Raw genomic sequence first — 14267 nt, forward strand, 5'->3', positions numbered from 1 at the left:
CCTGCGCAAGGTATCCACTCGTCAATGGAAGTGCCCCCCCCCCCCCCCGGGTCAATAACTCAAATATTCTGGAGCATACTGTGTTTTGAATTGACATTGCTATAGGGCATGATGACAAAATATGGCAATCTGTACTCTCTGAGAATATATTTGAGCTTGATGTGCATGAAGTCCCCTCTTTGTAGTCTTGAAGAGCCATTGCACAAGATCAAAATGTAGTTAGTGTCAGAGCAGATACATGTACATGTACTGTACAGTGCTGTTTGCAATGTGTATTGTAGTCTATTTAATAAGTGGGTTTGCTATAAAATTGAATTGTACCTATTACATGTATGTCTCGTCAACTTTACAATATTTATTTTGCATGCTAATGTTGATCACAAGACATAATTGTATAAAGCAATAAATTACTGATTCTATTTGTGTTCAATTTGAATGATATCGAGGGGTGATGTAGTTGTGATCGCACTGTATAGCTTCTATTCTGATGATAAAATAATAAACCTCAACGATTTGGATTTCAGTATTTGATTGCTGCTCAAAGTTCTTTCTTATCAGGGATCTTGTGATATCATCAAGGGGCAAGGCCATAGTTTCTTCTTCTTAGATGATAACACCACTCAATGTTTGGCCAAGTCCTATAAAGTAAGCTGGGGATCTCCATTCTAGACCAAATCACAGGTTTACAGACATTTTTATGGGAGATTGTGTCTGGATTATGGTCAACAAACCAACAAACGTGACGTAATGTCTTTGGACACATTGCAGAAAAAGTTAGCAAGTCACACTCTGAACATGTGACGATGCTGGTGGATGTATTCTTGTAGATGCACATTCTGTATCGTTACGAAAATGAGCTTGAACTTGCCGTAACATTGTACCAGTTCTATTTTTTGATTTTGTCACAAACATGCTCTTCCACTTTGATATCAGATGTACTGGGTGCTGAAAACTTGCTTTTAGCATTGTTAAGTGAGATTTAACTTGATAGAACATACCTTTAATGTAGCAGTGGGCTCTTAGAGTGGTCTTCCACTGTGCAATCAGATCCACTTCAGAGAAGCAGCACTCAGACCTGATGCATATTATTTATACTCACTGAATGATGTGCTTGCAAAGAACTGTTCCTACTTGCTATTTCTAAACAGATTAAGTGGACATTATATTGGTTTCAATTTCTTGATCAGCATTCTGTGGTTCAGTTCATAGTGATTCATGCTCCTGTTTAATGATTTACTTTTGAATGGATTTGTCAAGGCTATGATTGAATGAGATAGACACCCATGATGGAGTATAACTATGAAAGTCAGCATTTGCTGTGAGTATATTCTCAAATTTGTAAAAAAAATACAATAATTTCCATAGAAAATATTTGATTGTTTTTATTAGTATATATAATTTTTGAAAGGGGGTTACACTTCATAATTCCGAAGGTTCTTTTTTCCGAAGGTTCGTAATTCCGAAACACGTAAATTGCCTATACCTCGATGTTCGTTAATCCGAAAACGTAAAAGGGTTCATTAATCCGAAAACGAAATAAGGTTCGATGTTCCGAAGGTTCGTTAATCCGAAAAGGAAATAAGGTTCGTTGTTCCGAAGGTTCGTTAATCCGAAAACGAAATAAGGTTCGTTGTTCCGAAGGTTCGTTAGTCCGAATACGAAATGACGTTCGTTAATCATTTAGTTTTCAGACTAACGAACCTTCGGAATTTCGAACCTCATTTCGTTTTCGGATTAACGAACCTTCGGAATTACGAACCTCACTTCGTTTTCGGACTAACGAACCTTCGGAACAACGAACCTTATTTCGTTTTCGGATGAACGAACCTTCGGAAATACGAACCTTCGGAATAACGAACCTTCGGAATATCCGAACCTTTGGAATAACGAAGCTTCGGAATTACGAATGTATGCGTTGAAAGGGTCTGTATTTATTCTGGTACATCTTTTGTTTGAATTTTAAGTGGATTTCTGTACTCCTTTAAAGTGATAAAGATTAAAGTAATCAAGCACAATATACAGTACATACATCTACCTGGCTCCTGTATTTTGTGCAATAAGAGAAATTCAGCAAAACAATAATGAAATTTGGTATATGAGGCAATTTGTTGTCATGATGCCAGGTTACATTCAGAGTGTATTGATCTTGGAATCATCTTGGAACTGTGTACTCTCCTAGGATCAGCTAACAGCACTGTGAGAATGTTGTTGCAAAAGCTGTTTGAAGACACTATTTGAAATCTAGCTTAGGGTTTGTACAATGTCGATTTTCAAATTTAAACAGCAACATGAATCATGATTGAAAACTCTATTCCAAAACACCGAACACAATTACGATCAGAGGTGCACCATTCAGTGTTGAAAATATAAAGCCGTTTTGATCGTCTTTAAATTTCCCGCTTTCATTAGTACTCAGTTTGACCCATCACAAGAAAGGTCAGTTCTGGCACCTGTTTGTGTAGGCTTCCACTGCAAGAGCAAATTTAAAGACATTTCAAAATGCAATTGTGTTCAGTGTCGCATTCGCGATGCTCAAGGTCGTAAATTTGAGCTGATCGCTTTACAAACGCATCTTTTTCGACGTTTAAATTTTCCTCCTAATCGTGATTTGAAAGACGTTTACTTTTACGATCGGGAATAGTGGACATTGAACACACCCTTTGTTTCTCATTATATCTGCGTTTTGTAATCACATTTTCAATCATGATCCATGTTGCCATTTAAATTTGGAAACCAACATTGAACACACCCTTTTTATAGAACATCAGATTGCATTGCCATTGTCTCCAATATAAAGGAAATATGTTGAATTTCATTTGATATACAATGTATTTGAATGCCTTAAAAAAGTTTTCGGCCTGAGCATAACATTTAGACCAGCCCCACGAATGGGCCTTATATTTTTAATACTCTCAGAATACAGTCAGATTATTTCAGAATGTATTTTGCTCATTCCACCACTAGCTTGATGACTAATTGGGTCAGGTGCATAATGATCTGAAGATTTTAAGGGGGCCAAATAAGGTGGATGGAGCAACAGTTCGTTAAGATGCTTGCAAATGTAACGAGCAAAATTTTTGACCTTTTTAATACAAAAATCCAATTATTATTAGATCATAGATTTTGATGTTAAACATATTAGAAAATGATATGAAATTTCACCCTTTCCATTTACTTTCCTTTTATCATTTTTTCTTTGCCTTGAAGCTTTTGGGGCAGGGGCTTCGAAACTGGGGGGGGAGGGGGAGCTTGGGGGCTTCAGACCCCCCATCTGTACACCAGTGAATAGGATTATATTTATGAGTATCCAATCATGCAATTGATATACATGCACAGATTATGTATACTTGTTGAAAATCCCCAGATACTGTATGTCATATGACACATGTTGACAAATACAGTGTTGACTTTCCAAAAATGGAGCAATATTTAGAGAGGTGCTATCATGATAAACCCACCACTTTGGACTTTAAAATTGACTGTGTTTTTAATGACTCTCATAGGCTATATTTCAAGTAGGAAACGGATCAAGCAGTGATGAACTAATGTGCGAACTTTCCAGATAACCCAAATTCTTTAATGTCTTCCGATCTTTTTGTTTGTATCTCTCGTGAAGCCTTTTTCACGTTAATGCTGTAATTTTTTAATCTCATAAAAAAACAATAGGTTTGTGAAGTTCATGTACTGTATTTCTCACTTATCTGGCGACTGGAAATCATGGAGTAATTTTTTTTTTCTTATGAAAAAAAAAAGTTTTTGTTACAAGTTGCAAACATCTTGATACATGTATATCGTTGGCCTTAATTATTTTTTTTTTGTCATTCTGAGATGATCGCGTTTAAAGTTTTGGCTTGTTTAAGAAGCAATTTTTTTATGATGATTATTTCGCTTTGGAGGTCAATTTCGATATACAGTGCATATCAAAAAAAGTTTACACTTAGAAAAAATCCTGTAAAATTAAACATTTGTAGTATTCTGAAATTTTTTCCACATTTTAACTTTAGTACAGATCCATTTAAGCAAATGACGATATAACTGTCCAAAAATATTTCCGCTTGAGTGAGCACCACTTACTTTTGAAAAGTTAGTAAGAAATGATTTGCGCAGAACTTTGAAATAGTTACCGTATGCGAATAAAAGTAGACCTTAATCATGAAGAACACGTTGAATTTAGACAGTAAAATTGATTTGAAGATATCTTTTACCTTTTTAACTTGTTTCCTTGCCCAAAACACTTCGAAGAGTGCATTGCGCCTCACCCCACTCCCCCACACACCGAGACCATCGTGACGATATTTGCTTTACACTGAGCTGTGATTTACATGAAATGGCTTACATGTAGGCTTGATTTTCATTTTGTTAATCATTGTCAAGCTTGGAAAAGGTGTGGAGAAACAAGTAAATTAAATAAAAACTGAAATGTAAACCCACTTTAAATGATAAAAACTTAGTGAAAAAATGCTGGAGATGTCTGATATAAACTTTTGTTCAGATTTAGTTATGTCCTCAGATCCAGCTGGCACAAAAAGGGTAAAGGTTGTGCTTACTAAGTGTTGACATTTCACTTTGGGTGGCAAAATTGTTACAAAATGCTTGAATGTATCTATTTTATTTCAATTGACTAAAAGTGCAAGGGAAACGTATGAGAAATGTTTCGCAGGGTAAATTTGATTTCGTCCTTTCCCCTTTACACAGCGTGAAAACAAGCATTTCTGCACAAACAGATTTCTGCGAGCTTTACAAAAATGGACAGTGCTCACTCAAGTGTAACATTCTGTCAAAACTTTTACTTTCATTGGAAAGATGAGACCCAAACCTAAGATTATATGTGAAAAAATTACCCACATGTTGTATATTTTTTAATTCCCAGGGCTTTTTTAAAGTGTAAATTTTTTTTTGATACGCACTGTATATTCTGTTATTACATTGCACATGATTTTGTATTGTATTTTTGGAAAAATATATAGAAATTTTCATGCGATGAGCAAAAAACTTGTTAAGGGTCTTTGGCATACTATGCGTTGAGTGAAGAGTATTTATGCCAAAATGGCTGTAACCGAAGCATATTTACACCAGACCTGCCAAAAGGGCCGTAACCAAAGCGTATTTACGGTTGCACCCTTTTGGCATGAGGCATCAACTGGCATGCGTCTTCGTCAAGAAGGCCCTTATAAAACAGTGTGCGCGCACAATTTTTAGTGGCTTTTTGGCATTAAGAAATATAAAGAAGGCCCAAGGGTATTACCATACATGTACATAATGCATTACAACAGACCTTTTGGCAGGTCTCGGAAAAGCCGAGATACTCGTTTAGGGCTTTATGGAATTCATAATTAACGTCATAATTATAATGAATTTTGAAAAAGAAAGGACATCATTTTATAAAGCATGTCAAGATGTACACGATGATATAAATAACTTGAATCACCCCAAAATGGGTATCCGGTAGGAAGAAATTCCTTGAATGCTTGAGCGCCTAGGCAGCTCAGCTAAAGCCGGGGTAATAATAATAGCAGGGCCCGCTGGTAGAACAGTTTTCGAAACTGAAGTGGCTACCCCTGGTAAATATACCTATATTATTATTATTATAAAAAATTGGGTTTATTCCCTTTTGGCATGAGGCCCGATATAATGAAAAAAAAATCAACCCCATGGACCCTCCCAATTTTAATATTCACCTTTTGCACATAATTCAGTATACATTTATTTCATAATTAGCATTCATTTGAGAGCAGCATACATGCATGATGATGACATGTATTCTCAAGATTTAACATACCTACAGTATGCTCTTGGGGAATCCCCACAGAATATTTTGTAATTTCACTGAGCACTCCTTTTCGGGGGAAATGCTTTCCTAATATTCTTTAGTCACTCATTAAAGTTGGGGAATTTGATACCCTGTGTTTTATTTTTGCAGTATTTATTAATTCATAAAGAGGGAAAGGTAGTGGGACAGTTAATTATCAAAGGTTGTAAAAAGATTGATAGAGAACACATCAGACAGATCCTTCCTATCTCCATATTTGGCATAAATGATGGCCCTTCCTTCTTCCTTCCTAATTTTGTCACAAATCCCAAATTCTATGTCCGGAAGCACACGTTTTGGTAGTATTATGACCCAGTCCCTTTATTCGCTTCTCAGAAACATTTTTATTCCAAATGAATTTCAAATCAGGTAGATAATGTACTGCACACAAATTTCAAGATTTTTACTTGCTTTTATTCTTCTAAGAGAGTGTGTCTGTCTATTACCATACCAAATTATCAAATGTTAAGGTAATAGATATTATTACGTAGCCACGAAGCCTTGAGCAACAAGACTATGATAGAATGATTTTTGAGTTGGATGCTTATCCGTTTCCAAGTGGATGCATATAAATATCCTGTCTTCCAGAAAATATAATTTACAAATATAATCTAATAATTTTTATCAATTTTTGTCTGCTCCAGACAAGTATATATTGTGAATCATATATTGTTTTTCTTTAATTTATGCTTGAAAATTATCAGCTGTATTTCATATTACATGTATATTGAATAACAGAATTTCAAAGTTGTAAGTATTTTAAAATTAAAACCTGTCTGAATTCAATAAAATTGAGTCTATTTGTCTATACATGTACATTTATATAAGATTGAGAATTTTGGGTTTTATTAGCATTATTATTATTTTTTTTTTTGGGGGGGTACAATTTATTTTTTTTAAATATATTTTGATATACTTACTTTTTCTTAGGATTAACAAGAGAAAAAAAGTGATCTGCTGATAACTTTTTTATACTGTAGCCTTTATTTGTATAGATTATCATATATGTATTTTATTCCGGTTTGAGTACCCTTTTCTGCTAAAATTGTGAAATTCATGTATTCATTTTCTAAATCTCTTTTTTATGCCTTTTTCTCAGGTCTGTTGGGACAGTGGAGAAGATTGATAATTACTTCCAGAAATTCCAGTAAGTAAATTGGTACAATCCTAGTACATGTTGTAAGAGAGAGAAATTATTGGATTCTTAATTGAATGATGGACCTACAGTCAGTGGCGTACCTAGGATTTTCCAAAGGGGGGGGGCAAATTCGTCTGCCAAAAAATTTGACAACCAAAAAAAAAGTCTTCAACCACAAATAAAGGATTTCGTACCAGAAAAAAAATTGACAAGCAAAAAAAAAAGGAAGGTTTTCAAGTTCAAAGGAGCGGGCCACTTGTGGCTTGTCAGGGGGGCAGGGATACGTCCCTTGCATGGGTTGTGACTCATCAGGGGGGGCAGTCTACCCCCTCTGCCCCCCCCCCCCCCGTAGGTACGCTAATTCCTACAGTCCATGATTGAATGAACATGTATCTTGACTCTTGAGAGTGATAATGTTAGCAGATTATTTGTCACAAAATGGTGTTAAAATATATTTTATTGAAGGTCATTTAATGTTTCGTTAATTTTAAACTTGAATGGACATTTTGGAAAATAATTGATACAAACGAACATGTGCATATCAAAATAAGTAAGCCAAATTTAGAGGGCTAATTTTCAAAGACAATCAAATATTACAATATTTTGAAAGGATAACTCTTCAGGTTTTCAGTAGGCGTATTCAGTCCTCCTTGGTCACCGGAGTACCTGTTAAATTATGAGAACTTTTTTAGGCCTCAAATTCTCCAATAACTCAAAACAGACCCTTTCAGGTATAGTTCTCAAAGTTAGAAACAAGTGCAGTATAGTCTGATAACCAAGCAAGGTGCGTCTGCGCCCAACTACACGCTTGGCTGAGGAAGTTCATACTCCCAAAATACACACGACCTTGGAAAAATCCCCGCAAAAGTTCTTGTAATTTTGGCAAGTACCTACTACTTAGCAGGTATTTTCTGTCAGGAATATTACCAGTAATTTGCTTTCACACTGCTAAAAATACCTGGTAATTTCTGCTTGGGGTAGATCAGGGCAAGTTTCCCAATCAGAGAATACCTGGGCCCCGTCTTACAAAGAGTTGCGATTGATTCGATCAATCACAAGTATGGACGGCCAGCAACATCAAACATATATTAAGCATGTTTGTTAAAAACTATGATGTATGTTCATGCATTCAATGTTTTCTTGTTTACAAAAGACATTGTGCAAATTTCCTGTAGAAAAAAATTATGACACTGATGGATTTCCATAGAGGATTGATTGGATCAATCGTAACTCTTTGTAAGATGGGGCCCTGGTAATCTCAAACTTTGTGGAGGTCTAAATACACCTATCCCTCTGACACGACCAGTGAGTAACGACAGCAGGTACTGATTCCAATCCCAGATTTGTAAAATAACTAAAGTGAAAGAAAACTGAATTGTCGTGAGGAAAAAACTTTTTTTTTTCAATCTTTCAAATGTTGAAGACAGCCTACAAGAGGCCGATTCAAACTGATCATATCCAGTTACAAAGAAATCACTCAGCTGCGACATTAGTGAGAGTTTTATCGGTTAAGACTACTGGCGTTGATTCTGCAGACTAGTAACCATACGATAAGGGCTAAATCTGTTTTGGAGGATTTGAATCAGACTAAAAATCTTGGACTTGTCTGTTTTTAGAGTCGTGACGAAAAATTGTTCAAGACGAGACCGAACCTGCGTCAATGATCTTGACTGCAGTAAACTCGCAATAGCGTATTGTTTTACCGATCACGCCAAACCAGTGGAGCTCTTTGATGTGTTTGAAATTACGTTATATTTATTCCTATGAATATTCATGAGGCTTAGTCTGACTAAATAAACCCTATAGGGTATTGAGTCTGCAAATCAATGCCAATATAGTCTTAACCGTGCTTAACCTGACTTGCAAAGATTTGGAAGGAATGGAATTAGTACATCTTGTTTTCACTACCATACCACACACGGTGACTCAGAAGAGTCAAGAGTACAAAGGTAAAGGTGTCAATTATTAACAGAGGAATCGCTCTCTTGTCTAGTATTCTCATAAATTTTAATTATGATATTCAGTGGGACATGGTTTGTGTCTCTTTACCAATTATCATTATTATTACGACTTGTGAAGTTATGACATAAAATGTGATACATAGAAAAATTTGTAAGAATTATTGTGGAGAAAATAGTGGTTATTGTCTCGCCTGCATAGCAGAGCGAGACTGATAGGCGCCGCTTTTCCGACGGCAGCGTCGTCAACATCAAATCTTAACCGAAGGTTAAGTTTTTGAAATGACATCAAAACTTAAAAAGTATATGGACCTAGTTCATAAAACTTGGACATACGGTTAATAAAGTAATACTAAACATCCTGCCTTACTTTCAGGTCACATGACTAAGGTCAATAGGGTCAATAAATTTAGACCATGTTGGGGGAATCAATATCAAAATCTTAACCTAGAAGGTCGAGTTTTTGAAATGACATCACAACTTAGAAAGTATATGGACCTAGTTCATGAAACTTGGCCATAAGGGTAATGAAGTATTACTGAATATTTTGCCTGAGTTTAAAGTCACATGACCAATGTCAAAGGTCATTTACATGTAGGGTCAATGAACTTTGGACAAGTTTTTTGTTGTTGTGGAATTACCATTATAACTCTGAAAGTGTACATGGATCTAGTTCATAAATCTTGGACGTACATGTAAGAGTAATCAAGTATCGCTGAACATCCCGTACGAGTTTCAGGTCACATGACCAAAGTCAAAGGTCATTTAAGGTCAATGAACTTTGGCCATGTTGGAGTATTTTGTTAAATTGCCGTCATAACTTTGAAAGTTTATGGATACTACTGATACATGTACATGTAGTTTATGAAATGTGGACATGAGGGTAATCAAGTATCACTGACAAGTCTTTAAAGGACAAGTCCACCCCAACAAAGAGTTGATTTGAATAAAAAGAGAAAAATCCAACAAGCTTAACATTGAAAATTTCATCAAAATCAGATGTAAAATAATAATTATTACATTTTAAAGTTTTGCTTAATTTCACAAAACAGTTAAATGTATATATGCACATCCTGGCTGGTATGCAAATGAGGAGACTATGACGTCATCCACTCACTATTTCTTTTGTATTTTATTATTTGAAATATGAAGTATTCTAATTTTCTCCTCATTGTCAAGTGATACAACAATTAATTCCTCCCTGAACAAGTGGAATTAGCATTCTTTAATACTATATGGTTTAGTCAAGTTGGTCATTATTGTCAAATCTATAAAACATGAAATATTGTATATTTCAAACAATACAAAACAAAAGAAATAGTTAGTGATGGACATCATTGACTGACTCACCTAGTTGTGCATATCACTGTTTTGTGAAAAATAAGCGAAACTTTCAAATGTCATAACTTTCTTATTTTACATCTGATTTTGATGAAATTTTCAGCACTATGCTAGTTTGATTTTTCTCTATTTTCATTCAAGTCAGCATTTTCCTGGGGTGGACTTGATGATTAAAGGGGAATGAAACCCTTGGAACAAGTAGGCTTGTGTGGAAAGAGAAAAAATCAAAGAAAGTTTGAGAAAAATCAGACAAATAATGAGAAAGTTATGAGCATTTGAATATTGCGATCACTAATGCTATGGAGATTCTTCCATTGGCAATGCGACAGATATGTGTGATGTCACATGTGAACAACTTTTCCTTTGATGGACTATAAAATACCCCCAAAATGTATCTTTTTGCTCTTTGTTACGATGATACAAACTCTTTATCCATAATATATTCTTTGAAAAATCTGTATTATAAGCCCTCACCATAGAAAGAATTAATGATCTACTGATAGATGTGATAAAAGAGGCATTTTAAGTGAAATATATACAAAAGCAATGGGAAAGTTAGTCACATGTGATATCACACATCTTTGTCGCATTGCCAGTGGGATGATGTACATTACAATAATGATCTAAACTTTAAATGCTCATTACTTTCTTATTATTCATTCAATTTTTCTCAAACTTTCTTTGATCTGTTTCTTTGATTTTTCGGTTTTCACACAAGCTATCTTGTTCCAAAGGTTTCATTTTCCTTTAAGGTCAAATGTCATTTAGGGTCAATGAACATAGTCTTATATATGAATCGTATTTTTGCGAATAATTACTTTATAGTAGTTTTCAGAGTCAGCACTGCTGCTATATTGAATCGTGTAATGCAGGCGAGACTGCCAGAGGCGCTCCACTTGTTTTAATTAACCAAATTTTTGATGGCCACATTTGAATGCACAATATTTGTTTATAGAAATACTGTTTTGATCCTTGCTTTACTTTTTTAAAGAGGACATATACATAATAAAATGAATTTATAGTTTGTTTGGTTATAATAAAAGATTACGTGCAATATTCAATGTATCTTTGAATTATTTTTAGCCATGATGAATGAACAAAGAACAATTTCGAAACAAACAGAAGCAGGTGTTAATAAAAAATGAGCTGCATCATTTATACATGTATGCATTGAAACAAAGAATCCACTGAACTTGATAATGTAATTGTTTTGTTCTATATTGGCTGGTGTTATTTTTTCTGCAGATATGATTGTGAATGTTTGGTAATATTTTTTGGACATGTACATGTACTATAAAGAAAGAGAAGTGAGTTGACATGTACCTTTCTTGCAGATTTGGGGAAACGCTAAAACATCAAAGGCTATAAAGAATGTATCACTAAGTACTGTGAAAAAAACTATTACAAAAATGAATACTTGATGATAGGAGGAAATTGTTTCATTGTTGTACGTGTGCAAAGAATAAGAATTTGTATTTGGTGATGCATTTGTGTGTTCTTCTTTATTGGTATGTAATTCTTTGGATTTTGTTCATTTAGCCGAAGAGCAAATGGAACAGTTCATTTGACTAGTTCACTCATTGTAGTACTAGAGTGCTAAAAAGCCTGAAAGAGGCTGTTCACACCGCAAGGGGGGACCGTGGGCGGACCGTGGATCGCGCTATCGTAGCGCGATCCACGGTCCGCCCATTGGCATTCGCCGGATTCACACCGCAGTGAGATAGCGCGGTCTATCGTAGCACCCCCTTTTTTGAGAGATCCTGTTGCCATGACGCGTGACGTCATGAGGTCAGAGCGGTCAAAGATTTCGAGCACTATTACGAACCCGTACTAGTTAGTTGAGAGCTCGATATCGCTGTGCCTATTATGCTAGCCAGCCTACGTTTATTTCATGGCGTTGTATACATTGTGCATGTATTTCTAATTTGATTAATCTAGATTCTAGACTCTTGTATTTTAACTGTGTTTGTGGAGAATGAGTATAAAATTCCCCGCGTGTAGAACGATGACTTCCGGCGTGCTATCGTAGCTCGGGTTCACACCGGCAGAGATAGCGCGATCTAGCGCGCGCTAGACCGCGCTATCTCTCGTGGACCACCCCCAAGAGGTGCTCCAGTGGCACGCCGTTTTGGCTCGCCGTGGCTCGCTGTTGGGCGGACCGAAACGACGTTGTACCTTCCACACCGCAGAGATAGCGCGATCTAGCGCGCGCTAGATCGCGCTATCTCTGCCGGTCTGAACAGGCTCTAAGTCTCTCTGAGTGACTTGGTAACCAAAGAAGAAATGTACCACAGAAGATGATCTCTAAAGCATTCTTTTGGTTAAAACTTCAACTCCTCCTGGGTTTGAGATAACTTCACAAGGATATCCTTCTCTTTTCTTTAGGATGGGGCATTACCAAGCGAATGCTGTGATGCCCCACCACACCCCACCTCCCGGTTCAACCATACCTGTCGTTCGAACCGATCCTCAAGACTCTGGCATTGAAGACCTTGTGGACACCATGCCCAGCTCTTCAAGAGATCGGAGACAACAGTTCAACAAGAATGTTCTCTCAGACCAGGTAGGAATTGATCAGAGCTTTATACCGATGTGATAGTTGGTTTAGGTTAAGTTTGGGACAGACTCATGTACATGTATGTAACTTGCATGATTTAAAAGAACTCGCCTTTTTAGCTCATCCAGAGATCGCAAGCAACGGTTCAACATGAACATTTTCAGATCAGGTTGGAAATCTAGGAATAAAAGAAGTTTAAGAACTTAACTAGCTTATGATTTTAAGGCAACAGTGCAACGAAATATCCCGAATAATAATAATAATAGCTGGATTTATAAAGCGCATTTTGCCTGAGGATACAAAGCGCTGCTGTTATTACCCCAGCTTTAGCTCGAGCTACCATCACCGGCGCTCAGTGCATGCAAGGAATTATCCTGCCGGGTACCCATTTACCTCACCTGGGTGGAGTCCTGCACAGTGTGGATAATTTTGTTTGCTGAAGAAAAATATATCAACTTCAAATTTGGCTAAGTGGTATTGAAAATGTATTTGTGACAAGTATTTCTTTCTAGTATTTAGGTGATAGCATGGTCAAAGGTCGAAGAGGTAATTTAATACTTCTTTTGCTTGGTCGATAAATTATCATTCGTGGGATTTATTTTAAACTTGGCTCATTAAAGGAATTGCATTGATGAGATATAATCAGATTTTGAAGACCTATAGTTTAAAAAATGTGAGGGTAACAGAGGTCTAAAACAAGAAAATCCTTTGTATTAGAGGATTAGAGGTCGGCTCTAAATGGTTAATATTTCAAAACCAAGTTTTACAAACAGTTGTCCTGATCAATATGACATTTTTTAAAAAGAAAATTGGTTGAAAATGGGACATTGTAGGCCCAAAAAACAAATTTGAGGAGGCATTCTGACCTCAAAATGTTTAGTCATTGTCTGTTTAGAATGGAAAATGTCCTAATGTTTTTATTTCCAGTAATCCAGAAATTATGGGAAGCCAAAAATCATGTCAAAACCTTGTGGACATTGTATGTTTGTAGTATTCACTTTGCTCTTCATTCATGCAATATTGGCAAAGAAAAATATTAATCCCAGATAAATGATCTATTGAGTATTAAAACAGATGAGGTGATAAATTTTATCTAACCTGGTGGGTGTTTTATAAAGTTGTTCGTAAGTTAAGACCGGTAATCCTTTCTTGTGGTAAATGGTATACACAATTGGCGATGGTTTAGCACATAAGAAAGGATCTCCCGTCGTTCTTAAAGTCGCTCTTAACTTACGAACAGCTTTATGAAAGAGCCCCCTGCAATAGTGATTAGTGTCATGATTGGCTATCCATAGTACGTAAATCTCAACTTTATATCAAAGTTCAGATTATGGCCCATGTATCCTATACAGTGATATGTACACTGTTCTACCACTGACCCAGCCTTTCAGAGATGATCTACATTAATTACTGGAGTTACCCTTGACCGATCAGTGATAGTTTTTTTTCTCAATAATCATGAAA

General features: G+C 36.0%; 1 pseudogene; it reads left to right on the plus strand.

The window, feature by feature from the left end:
- Positions 1–14267, plus strand: part of LOC129272748 (uncharacterized) — a 52901-nt pseudogene that overhangs the window by 3309 nt on the left and 35325 nt on the right.

This window comes from Lytechinus pictus, chromosome 12 (genome assembly GCF_037042905.1).
Source record: "Lytechinus pictus isolate F3 Inbred chromosome 12, Lp3.0, whole genome shotgun sequence".
Classification (NCBI taxonomy): Eukaryota; Metazoa; Echinodermata; class Echinoidea; order Temnopleuroida; family Toxopneustidae; genus Lytechinus; species Lytechinus pictus.